This window comes from Alligator sinensis, unplaced genomic scaffold (assembly GCF_000455745.1).
Source record: "Alligator sinensis unplaced genomic scaffold, ASM45574v1 scaffold579_1, whole genome shotgun sequence".
In the NCBI taxonomy this organism is placed as follows: Eukaryota; Metazoa; Chordata; order Crocodylia; family Alligatoridae; genus Alligator; species Alligator sinensis.
The window spans coordinates 1,702,816-1,722,177 of NW_005842023.1; the positions used below are offsets into that span (position 1 = coordinate 1,702,816).

Here is a 19,362-nt window from a genome sequence, read left to right on the forward strand (position 1 = left end):
CTTTCCCTAGCAGTTTTCTCCCTTCTTCGGAGCAGGGCATCTAAGTGCTCTGTGACAGGCCCCATTACAAAAACATGCGACTGAAATTGGGAAAACATACAGATAGGAGTGTGTGTACGTGTGTGTGTGTGTGTGTGTGTGTGTGTGTTTAAAAAAAAAAAAAAAAAAAAAGGGCAGTTGCTCCCTTAGGAGGGAATGGGCACTAGCTTAGGGCTAGAGACAGACATTCAAAAAGCCCGAGCCTGAATTCATTCAGTCTTTGCAAGCTAGTCTAATCTGGCTAGGCTAAATCACTTTGTAACTACACAGACATCCCAGATATGCAGGCACATGCCTGCAGTGGCTGAGGCTAGAAGCTAGGGGGTGCTAAAGCAGCCCTCCCTTCCCTTCCATAGTGCTGAGCTGAGGGCGGCCATGGCCAGGCCCTGGCAGGACACACTGATTACAGAAGGTTCCCCTCCCCCTTCTAACCAGCCCAGCAGGGAATTGTTAATAGTATTTATCACCCCTAACTCAGTGTTTATCACCACATTAAGAAAACAGAGGGACATTACCAGCTAACGGTTGATTCTCCCTTTGTCCCGTCTGCCACAGCACGGGACCATAGGCAGCATATGGTCTGCTAGCTAATGCTGAGAGGTGTCCATAAGGCAGAGGGTGCAGGGATGGGGTAGGGATAAACAGGGACACCTGCAGTCTGTGCTGAGCTGCAGCCAGGGAGCACAGGGGAGGGGCTAGCTCTGCTGTGGAGCAGAGAGACCCACCCAGCCCAGAGAGCATGCTGGGATGCTGGGGGACTCTGGTTTATCTTAAACCAGCAAGGGGTCTGGGACAGACATTGCATAAACCGGTTTAACCTAAATCAGTTAAGTCTGATACTACATTCAACCAAGTTTATCTCAAACTGGTTTCAGCCATTTTCAAACTGGTTTATGTGCACTGAACAACTGTTCTGTTACAGGTTTAAACCAGTTTTTGATCACTTAAACTGGTTTATGTGTAATGTCTGTCGCTAGCCTGGAAGTACTGCAATACCAGGCCAGCACTTGGAGAAGCTGGAGCAAGCTCCAACATCCTCCCCAGTGCCAAAAATGCCATTGGGAACCTTTTAAAACAAATTTTATTAAAAACACACTTATCACCCTACACTTACAAAGTTACACATATTGAGCATCCTTATTTTACCAAAATTTCATATCGCAAAAACCATTACATTTCAAAACCTACAACTACATATATTAAACCCTTAAACAACATACATCAATTCCCACAAAAGAACTCCTTTTAGAACTCCTTTCCTTCATACAGAAAGCCATGAAAAACTATTACGTCAGTAACTATCTGAAACTCTCCACCCCTCCCATCAGTCCTCTCTGTTGCCTTAGTGAAATAAGTGCATCCAATCCTTTTTCCTCCACTTATTCTTTGCCTCTTCTCCAATCTCTTTCATGCCCCGATTGATATAGTATTACAGTTCATGTAGCCCCAGCTTCAGGCACTCTCTTTCAGTGAAAGTGAACCCCTTAAACATCCAGAGGTTTCTTACTTTCCATAAACTAGCTTTAAAACATGTTAATAAAGTCGTTTAATAATGTTTCGTCCATTCCCTTTGGTATGAGTCCATACAGTACCATCTCCTACGCTAACAAGATACTCAGAAAGTGGCAGACCCTTTTCCACACCCCCTTTTGCATGGCACAGAACATCCCATTGTTTTTCTTCCCTGAATCTCTCCCTTGAGCACCTAGATGAGCTTGTCAAGCTTCATCTGTGTTGCACCTCTCCCATCAGCAAGGTATTTCTTACAACCATCCACGCTAGGTCAGCCTGTTCCCCTTTGTTTTCCCACCACTGCTCCCCACACCTACCTTCTTAACTCGTCCTTCTGTGAAGTTTCCCACCAGTGCCTTCCTGTCTCTCTCCCTTACTGCTTTCATCAATTTCTTATGATCCTTCAAGACCTCCAGCCCTACCTCCCTATTATATACTAGGGCTGTGCAAAATTTCACTGCCAGTTTTGTTTTGATGCTGTTTCGACTCGTTTCAAGATCAAAACAGCAAAATCAAAATGAAACAGATATCATCAAAACAGCCTCAAAACAAAATGAGGCAAGTTGAAATGTTTCAAAAGTTTCTAAACGTTTCAACTTTCGAAGCTGATGCTGGGCTTGCTTTCAATGCCTTCAGGGGAAGAGAAACTAAAGTAAGGAGAAGGAGGGGGGAAGAAGGGTTGGGGGGAAGGAGTGCTTTCATTATTGACTGTGTAGCTGGCCAGTGACTGGCATCCTTCCCTGGGGTTTCTTCCAACCCCAGGGCTCTGGGGGAGGGATGGAAAAACTGTAAAAAAGGCAGCACTGCTTAAACTCCCCTGCTTAGTTTCTGCCTTGGTATCAGTTTGTCAGCTGTCTGTGTTTCAGCAGCTCAGCATCAGACCACTAAGCAGCATTGATCTTCTAAAGGATTCCCTACTTGCTAGCAAGAGGGATTTCAGATTCAGAATACCTTTTTCCTCAAGGCTCTTTTATTTTATTATATTAATTGATTAATTCTTTTGCACAAGCACCCATGTCACGAGTTTTGCCTGTCAGCAGCTAGGGGTGCAGGGCCCCAGAGCCCCACCCTGCACCTATCTCCTTGACAGCTGGCAGGCTTCGTGACCTCAGCAGGGGCTAGAAGGCCTGCAGCTTAACATGTACACATGACATGAGTTTTGCTTTCAAGACTTTGGGGTGCAGTTTCCCCAACCCCCCTGAACCTATCTCCTTGAAACTTGGCAAGCTTCATGCCCTCAGAAGTTTCATTCCTGAAAGTTTCATCCAAATCAGGCCAGAAATGACAAAGTTATAAACTGTTTTGAGCTTCCCCATTATATCCTATTGGCAAAATGTCAAAACAGGGTCGAAACAGCGAAACTGTTTCAATGAAACAGAACGGAACAGCTGTTTCAAATTGAAACAAAATTCGAAACAGAACGCTGTTCCATCGAAATGCTGGTCGAAATGGAATGCTGCTGTTTCACACAGCCCTGTTATATACCTCTGCATGAAACCTGATATAATGAACTGGTGGTTGCCATACCCATCGACTCTTCAAAGAAGTCTGATATACACACCATTTCCTCAAAATTGCAGCCATGTGAAATCAAATGATAAATGCTGCTTTCCCCTCTCCCTCCATTACCATCTTGCATATCACATTTCCATATTTTGCATAGATGAACAATCCCAAGTCTGACAGCCCCATCCCCCCATCTCTCTTGTTTTGTACAGTTCAGCTCTAGCCAAACTTTCCCTTTTGGCATTCCAGAAGAACACATTTTTCCCACTGTACTTTTGCTATCTGCTACCACATCAGTGGGAATACAGTTCCTGTACAGAATAATCATCAGTAGCACAGCCCTAAACACCGCCACTTTTCCAGCAATGGAAAGTGTGCTTCCAGACTATAACCAAACTATTTACTGTAATCTTGCTGTCACCTTTCTCCACGCTGTAACAGTGGTTCCCAACCTTTTTTATACTGTGGACTGGCGTGGGAATGGGACAGGGAGCACAGAGCTGGCTGCCTCCCTGCTGTCCATCTTTAACCCTACATGTGACTGCCAGCAGCAGAAGCTGCTTGCCTGGGTGGACAGATGGGGGTATGAGCGGTGGGCTTGTGCCACTACCCAGTGGCCAATACTTCACGGCCTGGTATCAGGCCATGACCCAGTGGTTGGGGACCTCTGGCCTAACGCATCTTCCTTTCCCTTCTTGTACATCAAAACTACCACATCTGCAAAATCCTCTCCTAATTCCCCACCAACCACAATGGACCCCACCCTATCTCTTTACAAAACACCTGCAATCGCTCCCATGGTATTCCACACTCCTGTAAACATATTACATCTGCTTTGATCCCACTCAGTATTGGCATAATCTTATCCCACTTCTTCCTTGATAATACACTCCTGACATTTAGATATGCAATACACAAAGTCATGCTTGCCCATTTAAATTGCATGTCTCTACCAATTTTGTGTCTTCCATGCTGCTGCTTGATGCAGTCAGCTCTAATCCTCTTCCTCTTTACATCACTGTACTCTTTGCCAGTTGTTTTATTGCTTTGATATTCAAGAAATATCCCTTTCGCCTCACCTTTCTGCTCCCTCCCTTTTCCCCTCTCTGTTAATCCGAAAAACACATTAGCTGCACTGAGATTTTCATTAACTCGTCTCCTTCCCCCTCTCTCTTTGTCCTCCTCCTTCTTTCTAAGCTTTATAACATGTAGATTTGAGTAAACATGGTACTACAACTCTTTCTTTCTACCTTACTTATCCAGACAAAGTTTCTCTTTTAATATCTCAAGTATTCCTACACTGTAATACTTAGATACTTACCTGTATTTCATCCTATATTGGCATTCAGTGCCCCACAATTGCTACACATGCCTAAGCTGTTTTCTGTGTTTATATTAATGCAGTTTACTCATGGACAATGTTATGAACTATTCTTATGTATTTTTTTCACTACATGTTCTCAAGTTGACATGCCCCATTTAATCTTTTTCAGTATGATTGATACCTCCAATTTTCTTATTCAAACTCACCTAATTAACTTATCTTTTAACAAGTCCCAATAGTCCTGCAGGCTTTTAAAACAAAGAATCTATGGGTGATGTTGCATCTACTACAGCACATAGAGATAACATAAAAGGTAGGACAAGGAAAGTTTGAACTTCTCAAAGCAACCCTTCAGTCCCAGGATTGTGCAACTGTGTCTTAAATATATGAGTAATGAGAACAACAAGAATATAGTTTAAACATACTTTAGAGCTGTGGAATATACATACTATTCTAGGGATCTATTGGGGATCTCAGTCAGTTTTCCTATGTTAAGAAGGAATAATGCTATGGAAGTCAAGGAATTCAGCTAGATATAGACAAGTTACAGAGGTGGGCAGATGAGAATAGGATGGAATTCAATGCAGACAAGTGCAGGGTGCTGCATCTAGGGAGAAGGAACCAGCAACACCCCTATGGGCTAGGGAACACCCCTCTTGTCAACATGGTGGCAGAAAGGGATCTTGGAGTCATTGTTGACTCCAGGATGAACATGAGCCGCCAATGCGAGGAAGCGGTCAGTAAGGCTAACCGCACCTTGTCGTGCATCTACAGATGCATCACAAGCAGGTCCAGGGAGGTGATCTTTCCCCTCTGTGTGGCGTTGGTCAGGCCGTAGTTGGAGTACTGCATCCAGTTCTGGATGCTGCACTTCAAGAGGGATGTGGCTAGCATTAAGAGGGTCCAGAGGAGGACCACTCGCATGGACAAAGAGGCAGCGAGGCAGGCCCTATGAAGAGAGGCTAAAGGGCCTGAATCTATTCAGCCTCCACAAGAGAAGGCTGAGAGAGGACCAGCGGGGGAGGCTCTGTTGCCCCAGGCACCACCAGGGGTTACTAGGAATAACGGCCACAAATTGTTAGAGAGAAGGTTCAGGCTGGACATCAGGAGACATTACTTCATGGTTAGGGCTGCCAGGCCCTGGAATGGACTCCCAAGTGAGATGGTACTCTCTCCTACCTTGGGGGTCTTCAAGAGGAGGCTGGATAGATATTTGGTGAGGAAGTTATGACCCCAGCACTCATTTCTGCCCAGGGCAGGGGGTCAGACCTGATGATCTGTTTAGGTCCCTTCCAACCCTAAGCACCATGAAACTATGAACCATATCCTAATTTACATAGCTCTGTTGATGACAGCCTAATTTTGACCAGTCACTCCTGAAATTACGTTATGAACCTGCTATAAATAAAGTAAAACCTGAAAAGGTAGTGTTAAGTCTGGAAGAGTTGTCCTTTATTTTCTGGATGCTGTCTAGATAGAAGAGAAGTCAAACAGTGATTAGATAAGCACATCCTACAGAAATGCAACTGCATAGAAGGGTCACGTTTGGTGAACTGAATAGGTCAAGGAAAAGGTGAGGAACTTCTGGTTTATGGTGAGCTGCCTCTTAGGGCCATCCTTTATCAACCAACCTTTTCTGATTACAGATAATGTCAAATGAAACAGTGATTTGGGGGAAGAACCATGATGGTATGCAAACAGCCAAAACTGAACAAACATCAAGTGCTCTCAGCTTTCACCTGCCTAGGCTAAACAAGCTCAGCTCTTCCAGCCTCCTCTCATAAGACAGGGTATCTCCTGATTTCTGTGGTAGCCCTCCTTTTCCAGTATCAATTTATCTTGTGTTCTTCAGTGGTTTCCTGAATATGGACCATATGAACCATTCTGGGCCCCTATGGCGTGTCCCAACTGAAGTGGACCATGTGATGCATAACAGTAACTGCTATAGATATTTTCTAGAGTAAAAGGCAGATTCATTGTTTCTAGACTGAATCGTCTAGTTTACCTTAGAAGGTGTGTCAAGTACCTTTTGCATAAAGATAAACCCACACACATTCCTCATGCAAATAATGACACAACTGTTGTTCTTATTCTTAAGTAATAAGTACATGTAGCAAACCTTTACTTAAACACACACACGTGTTTACAGAGTACTCAAATGTACAAGGTAAATAAAACCCATTGTGCTAAGGGAGGAGTGCAGAGTACTGCTAAAATAGAAGTGCCGTGCTAGAGACTGACATGGTCGGAATAAGCCAGTGGTGCAAATAATTTTTCAAAAATATACTTTGACACAGTGATAATTCTTGCCTCTTGGGGGCAGGCCAACAATTGGGTAGTGATTTTCTTTCATGTACTTGTGGTTTAACACACCCTATTCATCTGAATAATTCATGCTGTATAGAGCAGGTCACTGCAAGTGTCCAATATGTACAATGCCACCTCCTCCCCACCCCCGAAACTATTCTTAACTATTGCTCATTCCCTTACATTTACATTACACTGAAATAACTGAAAGCTGCTATTTTTTTCTCCTGCTAACAAATGACTTATTTCTACCCTTACCTTTTCCTTCCTATTTCTTTCCCTTAAACCTTATTGTGTGCCATATAACCTAGGCTTCACTAGTAACTACATTAGGTTGTTATTAGTTCTTCAGAACAGGGACTTCTTTTTTCACTGCTTGTTGGTGCAATGTCACTATGAGCCCTCACTTAGTGCAATAAAAGCCTAATAATACACAAGAAAACTTGCTAACTGTGGCAGGTTGGGTGAGGCAGAAAAAAATAAAACCCCGCTCATTCCCTTCCCCTTACTGGCGTGGCAGCGGAAACTTCCCCTGGCAGTTGCCAAGATGGGTGAAGCAGTAAGCACTGTGGGACCAGGCTTGAGTTTTCAACTGACTAGGCAGGATCAGCTGGGCTGAACAGCATGGTGCACAGCAAGGGACATCCTGGCTGGGGAGGGAAGTTTCCCCAGCTGGAAGCCAGGCCTGTGGGAATCCCTCATCTCAGGTGATTGGAAGCCCCACAACCCTAACTGGCAACACGTGGGTTCATCAGTAGGGATGCCGTACAGCAGTTGGACATCACACAGAATCTCTGATTGACTGGAAGCCCCAGCAGGAAGACACAAAAACGTCCTAGAACTAAGGAATGGGATCGCCGGATGGCGAGTGATGAGACTAGAACCAGAAACAGATGACAGGCAGCCAAGCTACCCAGACTTTTTGATTTTTGTAAAAAGATGGATTGTCAGGGATTTCCTGGCAAGCCACCTAGGGCCCTCAGCTATGGATTGTATGCAGGCAACACTTAGTGACCTGACACCCAGCCAGCAGCACAGCCACAGACGGCTTTTGGACATGGACAGAGGCTTGAGGCGGAAGCATAGGGGTGGAGGAGCTCCCAATGTAGATGGCCTAAGGGTCAAGCCAATGAGCCTTTCTTTTGGTGGCTGGTAAAAGCTAGCAGGACAGACCTTAGTTTTTCTCCAAGCTAAATGCTGCTTCCTTGCAGTACCAATTCTCCTATTTTTTTCATCGAAGTCATGGCGGGCAAGAGATTAGGCAGGGAGCAGACTTTACTTGGGGAAGGAGATACAATAGCACAAACACTGTGCACGGGTCGACGCTGGGACACATTCACTGAAGCATCCCCACCCTTCATGGGTTGATGCTATGACACTAACTTTGTTCACTGCCCACACTGAACAAAGCACATTAGTATGAACATACCCTTAAAAAGAGTATTTTTACTATGTATGCTACATAGGGTTGTTCCAGCAAGCATTTCTGCTAGTAAGCTCATATGCTAGAACAGTAGAGGTCAGCTTTTTTGGCATATGTACCACAAATTAGCCCCATGCCCTCCCTGAGCGCCACTCAAATCTCCTTCCTCTGCCTGATCAGCTATGCTCTGTTTTATGCACCCTGCCCCATGCTTCCTGCCTCATCTGCTGCTCTGCTTTCTGCTCCCTGCAGTATCTTCCACTATGCTGCCTGTCCCCTCCCTGGTCTGACACATGCCACACAGAGGCTGCCAGTACCAGAGTTTGGCCACCCTTGTGCTATTATATTAATTAATGAGCACAAACATGAAAAAACTTGAGAAAATATTTGTGTGTTTTTTCCCCCTCGTGCCCCATTTGTCCAGTTCTATTTTCTTGTGCAAGATTAGTTTCGACAGGGCCTCGATCAGCTAAATCATGCTGAATGGTACCATATGCTAGGGGTTGGCAACCTAAGGGCCCTTGGGCTGGATCTGTCCCCCTGAGTCATTGGATCTGGTTCACAGAAACAGGAGGCCATGGCAGCTAGAGGTCTGCCTACACCAAAGAGGGGAGTGTTGCCTGTGCTGCAGCTGGGCAGTGGGGATAAGCAGAAGTGGCAGTAGCAGCCAGCTCCTAGTGCCAGCCTTCCTTGGACCTAAGTTAGGTCATTGCTGACCACTGCTTTATGCGGTGCGAAGTCCCACTGAAATCAGTGGAGCCATTTAATGAGTAAAGGTATGGCCATGCAAACAATTCACTGCTGAGGAACAGGGCTGGGCTTTACTGCACAGCAGCTGCTCTGCAGTGACTGCCTCTGAGCACACACTTACACAGCAGAAAGTTGAAGCTAAATCACAGTAAGTTAACCCTAAATGACTGCAGTAAATCCCAGCCTGCTTTTACATTGTGGTTAGTCATATGCCCATAACCTCAAGTATCACTCATTGTAAAGAAATTGGACTTTTAAGTGTTTCTGATAGTTCTACATGGATCATGTGCATTGTCCTCCTCAGACCTGGGATATACCCTTTTGGACCTTTGGCCACTAACTACAATGGAGCTAAAATTTCACCTCCTATATTTAGCACTCTAAAAACTTCAGAGATATTTAGATATATATAACCAAATAGCAGTCTGAATCCAGTCAGAGAGAGTCTGTAAAGCACCTGATTGGCACTTCTAGAAAGAAAACATGTTGTCCTACTTTAGCAGGCAGAGTAAATCAAGACGAGCGACATACCAGGCAACATTTGGGAGATGTCTTTCTGGCATTATGTCTAAAAAGCAGTAGGTCAGATTCTAATACACATACTCGCAATACAGTAATTTATTCTTAGTCTAAAAATAATTTCATTTATTCCCTGTCTGACTAAGAGTCAAGCTAATAATTGTCACTACTTATCTGATTGACATTTTAGCTAAAGTTCCTACTAATAAAAAACAATTTGAGATTCTGAAAGAAATGTAAATGTTGAAGTTTCACAGGTCATTGAATTTTATAATATTGAGTCACTGGCCTATTATGCACTGATTGAGCAAATAGCAAATGGAGTGATTTGCCAAAGAGCATTACTCAAATATTGACTAGAATCAATGACAGTCAACTACACTCCAAGGACTGCAAAGTTAACCGGAAATTTTTACCCAGGACCAATTGTTAGCTGATTTCTGCCTATAAAACAGCTTTGTCAATTTGTTTGTTTCTGTTACCATCTTCCCCAGGTCTCCTGTGCTAAGTCCAGGAAATTTCATCATAAAGGGAAACTTCTTTGCAATCAAGTTTCTTTTTCATTTCTAATCCATATTTTGCTGCTAACGCCCAAGTCATTTCATGATTATGACAATTTATACTGGTTTCTTTAAAAAAAAAATTCAAGAACATATGAATGAAAAGTTGGGTTTTTTTTAAAGTACAAAAATATTGTTCAATGTTTTGTTTCCATTTCAATCTTTGATCTTAATATTATGTAAGTAATATATTTAAGGGGAAAATTTGTGCTTTATTTACAAATACCTATATTTTCCTTCTTTATTCATGTCTTTTAGTTGATCTAGCTATTCTTTTAAATGTATTCAGCATCTTTTAGGAAAGATTTAAAATAATATCTTCCCAACAGCTCCCATCAAAAAACTCTGAAACATACCTGATCCATTTAAGCGGTTTCACACTAAAATGATCTCTCTGTCATTAGCAAAATCTTGGGCTTCTGTATAAGTGAATTTTATTTAAGGGCCTCTCTAAACAATAATCCAGGCTTGATCCAAAGGTGGCTTTACCTCCACAAGCAGTGCAGGCACCTAGTTAGGTTCCCAGGCTCATTAAACACTTTACAGTGAGAGTTTATTACCTAAGAATAAGATAATTTTATATTCACTAAGCCAAAGAAAGGCCTAAGTCTACCAGCTACAGGATACTTAGCTAGGAGTGGGAAGACCTTGCATCAACTCCTTGCTCTACTGTATATTTTAGTATTCAGCAACTCAGACCAGGATCCTACTATGCTAGCCTGTTCTAAAGTCTCTGCTGCCACATTTTCACTGCCATTGGTACTCAAGCTAGCACAGGTATGCTTACCAGGGCCACAAGTGCACCTTCAGCAAGACATACAGATATACCCTAAGACCTATTTTAACAATGACTACTACATATAACAGTTCAATAACTACTAGAAAAGTAACTGCAAAGGCTGTGTTCATACAAGTGAGTTTAGAATTTGAGATTTATACTCTACTGTTGCTAACTGATATACAAACAACATTAGAACCTAAAGCCCAAATGCCTTTGAATTTGTGGGGTAGACATTTCCATTCACACCTCTAGTCCCAGACCTACCCTATGTAAAGCCAGGGAACTACATTCCATTCCATTTCTGTAGGAGCAACTTCTGAGATGTTGCATCATCAGATGTGAACCTGAACTATTTGTCTTTTACTCAGGCTGGAAATATTTTGAAGCAGCAGGAAGTTCTGCACTACTGATCTTTAAGCTGTAGTGGTTTCAGATATGGAAAAGTGGAATGACTGCACGTAACCAAGAGGCCTTTTTCCCTAGCATAGCCCCCCACTGAATAGATCAATAGCTTCTTGAATCCTCATATCCTTTTCAAATTAATACCCCAAATGTATGGCCCTGATTATGCTATTTTATCAGATAACTTAAACAAGCAACCTGTCTGCACATTAATTGTTATTGAGGATTAATGTTGTTTATAAAATGAAATCAATACAATCTCTATTGCTTATTAACTGAAACATTCTAGGCTGTGCTCTGTTTGCTTTGCTTTTCAATTAGTTTCTATTATTTTCCCTATTAGCGTTTAACAAATAGCTGTAGAAATAAACTTAATGGTTGTGAAACTGTTATCAGAGTCAACAAAGTGCCTTAATGGAAAATCTTGTATATTTAAATGTAAAAAAGAATCCAATGTTTAATCATTTGACATTATGAGATAAGTTTATTACTATACATCTGTTCTGTGCAGGGTCTGCTTTTTATTTTTTTAAAATGAAGCAATTAAGAGTGCTTTAGGGTTCTCTAGAGTTCAGATGTCAGAACTGTTAAGTTGTTTATTACATGTGAGATTAAACAACTCTAAAGTCTAATAGCCGTTGTTATAAAGACTGCTAAATTCATAGTGAATAAGAATAGCATGGGCATTGCTAACAAGTAAAAGAGCACTTCCAGTTATATATATATATATATATATATATATTTTCAGGAATGCTCTTAGGATTAGGCAGAAAATTTGAATGTGAAGGGGGCTTTCTTATCATTTTTAGCCATGTGCTCTCTGTAGTCATATTTCTATGTCAGCTGAATGTCTTATTAGATTTGTAAAAGGTTGTGCCCTCATTACCAGGCTACAGGAGACGCCATAAGTGATAAGGTAGTAATTTCCCAACTACAGCTGAACTCTGTCAACCATTTCCCTCCCCTTCCAATTTGGTTGTGCTGTAGTGAGAACTGTCACATAAGCCGACTAAAGCAGAACCCTAAAGGAAATGAAGCCAGGGGTCCAAGTCTATCATCTTGGAAGTGGAAGGGAAGATTGAGAAGTCCACTGGGAAGAAAGGGTCAAGAATGAAGAATATGTTAGGGACAGAAACCAGGGGTGGGGGAAAATGGAGAGGAGCAATTCTGTTTGGAGAGGGAGAAAGATCAAAGAGTTGAGCAGAAGGTTAGGATGGAAAACTGTGTGGCAGGCCAGGGCAAGGCAGGGAAGGGTTCAGAGGGGCCTCAAAGTTTTAAAATCATCTGTGTATATTACACAGCCATCATTTTAGAGATAACACCAGTATGACATTACTCCTTTCTCAGTTCTTTTACAGTCCTTTGATGAAGGTGGCTAACTCAAGGTACTCTCACCATCCATATTTGGAAGCAGTGAGCACAATAAAGTCTTTGCAGAGACAAACGTTTAGACTTAACATCCAACTCCAGTCCAAGTATAGAAGTACAGTTCCACATTCTTCACCAAATTCTGGCCTCATTAAAAAAAAAAAAAACAACAACAAATCCTAGTACAGTATATATCTTTAAAGTAGTAGAAGAAAGTTCCCTGCCATCAGGAATTCAAAACAGCACTATTAATAGAGATATGAAAAGTTGCTAACCAAGCAATGTACTTTATGTTTTTCCATCTCCCTATTTTCTGGCACTGCTTATTGCTTGTACACCTTCTCCATCAAGTAGGCTGTGAAGGCAGGCAAATATTCTACTGTTTCTGCTGTCCATGGTGATGGTGATGGCCTGTGTCCATAGGGCAATTGGCAGCGTGGGAAAGAAGTACCCCAGGAGGTAGGCTACCTTAGCTACTCAGCTGGGGACAGAGTATTTCCTTTCTGTTCTCGAAATGAGGTCTTCACAAGCTGCTGGTTGAAAATACGTGGGAGGTGTCCATGTACTGAGAAGGGTTGCCAAATAAGCTGTCCGATTTATAAAGGGACTTTTTTCACCCTACTTTTCATCTGCTCTCTGCAAATGTCAACATGCTCAAATTTTAAGAGAGACATTTTGAGATGGGAGGCTATTTCCACACTATCTGCATGCATGAAATATCTGCTATCACTGGACAAGTTGTATTTGCACAAACGAATTTCAAGAAATAGTTCCATAATTAAATATCCACTTTGCACAGGTAAATACAGTTTTGCATATACATATCTAAGGTGCTGCTGTGCCAAACAACAGCACAATTTTCCCTTTGTGCATATCTGTACACAATTAGTGCCAAAAGATTCTGATCTGGCTATGGTTTCAATTCCCTGATGGCAGCCTAGACAAAAGGCAAGATAGTGCAGAACCAGACCTAGAGAAGCTAGAAGGTTAAGTAGGCAGGTTTTTAATCAGTGCACAAATAGGGAAGGTTGATTGTACATCCTTTGCTATTTTACTTGCATAAAATAGGCCACATACGTGCTTCTAGATGCATAAAATTAGATGTATAAGGGCTTCTAAATTTTTCTCACAAGCAATATATGAATACTTATACTATTTTTGAAAAGTTCTATAATCTTTATTTCAAATAATTTTATTTGCCATCTACAGAACCTCTCCTAGCCCTTGCATAGCACTGATACATTCCAGGCAAGGGCGAGGCATAGTGTTATGAAACGTACACAGGTATAATTTATTTCATGAAAGTTTGCTGGTTATTATAATCAAATGTCAGTTGTCTGTAATTGCTGGATGTAATGGAAAATCCCTACTTAATAGATGGCCTATCACTGGCTGATTAAAGTGCACAAGCCCTCAGCAAGGAGGCGATAATTTCAACATAACTTCTTTATCTTAGAAGTGCCCAGAATAGAGTTCATACTGTTAAGTGGCTCCTATATAAAAGAAATTATTCCATGCAGTCTCTGAAAAAAAATCATCCCACTGCTTTTAATTCATAATACTTTCTGCTCTGATGACTTCCATCTAGCTCCAATTTAAAAAGATGAATCAAGTCACACCACAATCCTGTGAGACAAAACAGTATTACAGCTTTGAGGGGTAGGGCTTATAGCAGGGCAACTCACTATAGCTGCTGTAACCAGAGTCTGAATTTTCTGATTGTGTGGTATTTAATGTTGTATCATTTTACACTGGTGGTGTGTAATCTGCCAGAGTTTGAGAACCGCTGCATTAGAGTATACTCATTTTTGCTGACTGGAAGACACATTGAGAAAGTCAGCACTGTCATCAGACGGTGCTAGGGAGCATAGATATAAAGCAAGATACTCCTATTCCATGCATAATATGCTCCGAAAGAATGTAATACAGTCTGCTTTGAGTGGCCCTGGGTATGTGCCAGTGAGATCACTGTCTCCAGCTCATGTAAGTACATATGTGCACATATGTAAATATAAATATGTTGAGATATAAATTTGCAAAACATCTAAATAAGTAAACTTGGCAAGCATATGCACATACATACATAATTTACAAATGTATTCAATCATACACACATGTATATACATACTTATAGATTCATGTTTATGCCAATATGCCCTGTATGTAGTTGTGGCTTAAACAGTTGTAAACAAATCAGAATCATTCCAAACATTCCCTCATTTATTTAATTAAACCTAAATGCAGGCTCAGAAATGTTACCTCTGAGCTTTTCAGAATGCATGTTGAACGAAAAAAAATTATATGTTAAAAAGTGTTATTATACTGTGACTTACATAATATATTATGTTAATTACAACATAAAGTCTATATAAACACAACTCAAAGTGATTTAACCTCCCTGCCCCCAGCATTTCATTCTATAAACTGCAGGTCCCCTTCAGGGAATATAAGTCATTCCTGTTAAAATCCGGTGCCGGTCAGTTTTTAAGGAGGAGACAACTATGAAAAATGCTCCCAAACACAGATACAGAGGGCATGTCTCCATGTGTTGCTATGGCGACGCTGTCACTGTGCCGTGATTTAGTATTTCCTTTTGGTACTTCCTTTAGTGCTTCCAAAAGGAAGTACTAAATCACGACACAGTAACAGCTCATACTGCGCCGTATGCATGGTGCATGGTTATTTTTATCAGCTACTTCGCTGTAGCAGTGCGTTCTACCGGGGGAGCACGTCGCTACGGCAAAGGGACTGCTGGTCCTGTGTAGCCACCTGTGGATGCTTTGTCGCCGTAGTGCATTGCTATGGCAATGTAGCATCAAGTGTAGATACATCTAGAATGTAATGCAAGTTACTAATATATCACTTCTTAAATGTCTAAGCTAAATATCTTTTGTTATGCAATGCCTCTAGTCACTTGCAAAGAACTGTAAAATCTCACCCCTGCTGGTTTACTTGTGAGGTAGATACTGTCTCTTCAATCAGTTTTCTCAGTTTACAGGAGCACTGCGAGTGTTCTCTATGGTTACATAATGCTGAAAAAAAGATACAAAGCACAACAACTGTTCAGATAAAAATAGCAGTAAATACCACTCAGGTGCCCAGACACACTGCCTAGGGGGACAAGTCTGTGTTTTTATGGGGCTCTTTGCTCTGCAGTATCTTAATTTGTGTAGGCAAAAATATATCATTATTATTACAAGAAGTCAAAACTGCTTTCACAAGGCAATTTAGGAAAGACCTGTTGGCACTTGTTTAAACTGACAGCTCAGATGTCTAAGTTCACCTGACTTCATTTAAATGTTATCATTGTTTTTATTTGGATTTAACTTTTGAAAAGTCTCTTAAAGAAACACAGTTTAAAAAAAAAAAGCCTAAATACAGACTGACAGACACTAAAGTCAGTTTAATCTGGTCAGCTCAGACTCCTTTGAAATATCAGAAATATCTGCCAGTTAGTTGACCTTGAAACAGTTGTGTAAAATGCTATGTTTGGGATTAAAAGCCCTAAGGAATACTCAGTTAATACACTAGGCATTTCTCACAATCTGTTATAAATAGCCCATTACTGGAGGAGAGTTTATCTAAAGTCACCTTATAAATGTCCCGTTTTTTTAAAAGTTTCATTTATTTTTTAAACTATCAGACTGAAAATATATCTACTTCCACCAGGGACAAATTCTATTTATATTTATTTTTGCCTCCCAGATTAGTGCCCATTCAGGCCAATTTGCAGGAAGGTGTTGTGTACCAGAGCACAAGCAGTCATGTAAAAAGAAAGAAATTAAAGGTATCCCCCCTTATATGTAGGATATGATAGAAAGCACCTACATTTTTCTAATAACATTTGAGGACTCTTTAAGGGAGGAAATCTCTACCTATCTAATAATTTGGGGATGCTGTCCTTTCATCACGTTTCTACAGACCTTGGTTGTCGTTATATTTAGGATGTAATTAGTGTCATACTCATGTCTTACTCTTAAACATGAATGCAGTCACATGTTCAGGCAATTAATGGTGCCACAAAAAGGAAAAGCAGCCACAAAAAAATATTACCCAATTTTGTGTAATATTACTCAATAGTATATATATATATGTGTTTGTGTGTGTGTATGTGTATTAGACACACACATTATTAAGTAACATTATGCAAAAATGGGTAATTAACACATTGCATATAACACAATTATATAATATTACATTTTTAGTAATACAGGCAATCCTCAGACTTATGACACAATTGGTTCCTGAAAACGGTGCCTTAAGTCGAAACATTGCAACTCGGAGCCAATTTTCCCATAGGAAACAATGTTATAAATAGGTTCCTGATCCAAGGCCCGATACCGTGTTTTCACCAAAAATACCCCAGAATTTTGTACTCATATCAATTATAGATGCGTAATGTAGCTACATTAACATATTTATATTGTAAATAGCAATCATATTGATTTGGAAGGACTACTTTGAGGTGACTTGGCTGGATTTTTTGAAAGGCTCGTGGTTGGACTTTTTGAAGGGTTCTTGGCTGGAGTCTCCTCAGGAGTCATGGCTGCAGGTTTTTCTGGAGTCTTGTCTGCTTTCTTAAAGAAAGTGTCCAAAGAAGTTTGGACAGATGTTCTCCAGGGAGATAGGTGACACAGTGACTTGTTTGCTGGCATGGCATCACATCAGTTCAGGTGTTGTAAAGTCGAAACTTACGTCACAAAGTTGAAACGGTGTCAATTTAGAAATGTTATAAGTGCAAAACGCTGTAACTCAAAATGTTGTAAGCCGAGGACTACCTGTATTACCCAAACAATGGTCAATATTTTTATGGATGTGTTCCATCACACATTAAACTAAACATACGGCTGGGTCAGGACCGCACCAGGATCCTAACTAGCTCCAATGCAATCCCTACTGGCCAACAATCAACTGATTGTCAGCTGGATCAGGACTGCACTGGGGTTCAAATCAGCCCCAGCATAGTCTCTGCGAATCAACAGCTTGCTGCTGGCCCACAATCGACTAGTCATCTACCAGCTCCAGGAACCTTACCAGCCAGTTTAAGCCCTGCTGCAGTCCCAGAGCCAGCCAACAATCAGCTGATTGTCAGGCACCCAGCTTTCAACTTGCCAGTGATAGTTTAAACTTGGCCCTGCACTCACAACTGGGATCTGATCCCCATCCCACAATTGTGTGGATGGCACATGTGCATGGCAGGAGCAATGATTCTTGGGATCAGGGATCAGATCCCATTCTGTCTTAAAATAAACATCTGTCAGCAGCCTAAAGTACAGATGTGTGTAAATTGTACTTGTTCAAGGGATTGTAGATATTTGCCATATGTTAGTTTCTTAACTCTGACCTCTATTATCTAATCTCTTTAGTCCAGAAGCTAAGTCTTAATCTTGTATCCTGATCTCAAAAAAAAAAAAAGAAAAAGAAAAAAAAAGGATTTGATGTCACTGACTCAGTCGTTTCCAACCTTCTCTGGCCCATGGATAATACTATCAAGGAAGTAACACATTGCAGATAACATCATACCTTGCTGCCCTTTCAATTTCAGTGCTAACATTTTAATTTCCTGTGGCAGCAAGAATCATTGGAGGGTCTGATGGGCAGCATGTTGCCCATGAACCATGGGAAGGGAAACATTGCCCTAACTCATTGATCTCTTCTCTTCCTCCTAGCTCAGCAACTCCTTTCCACTTCCCTGTATAATATGCCTTCCTCCAAAATAACAGCCTTTCAAAAGGGTGTTCCCATTTAATATAGTACAGTGCCATAGGAATCCAACTTCTATAGGGGTGAGGGTAGATGATATCTGATAAATACATAAAGTAAAAAAACTAGTGCTGTCTTGTTCTTTGTTTATCAGATAATATAAACTAGGCAATTAGAGAGACATTCGTCTAACCTTAATAGTAAGAAAAGCTTTAGGACAGAATTTAAGTGGAAAAATAATTAGTCATGGAAGTAAAAGGAAGATGGGATAAAATGCAACATGAGTTTAACAAAGGTAGCTTGCTCCAGAATAACCAGCTAACTGATTTTCTTTGCAAAGAAAATCCAGTAGATCTAATCTACATGGATTTAAGTAAAGTATTTAATATAGCACCAGGTAGAAAATTATTAATTTAACCGGAGAAGACCAGGATTATAAGAACAATAAGGTAGATAAGGAATTGGCTAAACAGGGGTTGTCAACCAGGGGTATGCATACCCCCAAGGGTACTTGTTAAGGCCCTAGAGGGGCGGGGGAAGCTCACATGCAGTGGCTGCTGTCGTTCTGTGTCCGGCCACACTCCCCATCCCCCGCCCGTTCGGCAGCAGTACAATGATCCAAAAAGGTTGAAACCCCCTGGGCTAAGATTATAACCAATAATGCTGAAAGGAAAAGTAGCATGCTGGAGGCAGGGTCCTAGTGGAGTTCCTCAATTTAGTTAACATTTCTATTTTTGATGAGATAAAGTTGGAAAGAATTGCCAACATGTAAGAGGGCAGAAACGTCATACAGAAAGAATGGGATGACCTTGAGGACCAGAGTGGTATAAATGAGATGAAAATTCAACAAGGTGAGCTGCAAGGTCAAGTAGTTAGGGACTAATAATGGGAATTTAGGGATTAATAATAAGAAATAGCAAGAATTTCTGCAATAAACTAAGAGCTGATCTGTTAAAGATGGCTGAGGTGAGGATGAATGCATTGGTTGACCATAGGATGGCTATGAGCCAGTAGGCATGTCTACACATTCATTAATGTACCATAGTTACTGTGCATTAAGTTTAGTACTTGTATAACTAAGTACGAAATCAATGAGCAGTAACTGGCACTACTGCACAGTAGCGCCGGTGCATGGCTTTTTAGTGACGCTAACTGCACAGTAGCCTAA

At 41.2% G+C, this 19,362-nt stretch overlaps 1 long non-coding RNA gene across 2 annotated transcripts in view; it reads right to left on the minus strand.

Moving 5' to 3' along the window:
• LOC102370712 overlaps positions 1-19,362 on the minus strand; it is a 75,030-nt gene that overhangs the window by 7,672 nt on the left and 47,996 nt on the right. For both annotated transcript variants that reach the window (XR_323663.2, XR_001357908.1), the window contains exon 2: positions 15,430-15,523. This is a non-coding gene — a long non-coding RNA (uncharacterized LOC102370712). The remainder of the gene's footprint in view (positions 1-15,429; positions 15,524-19,362) is intronic.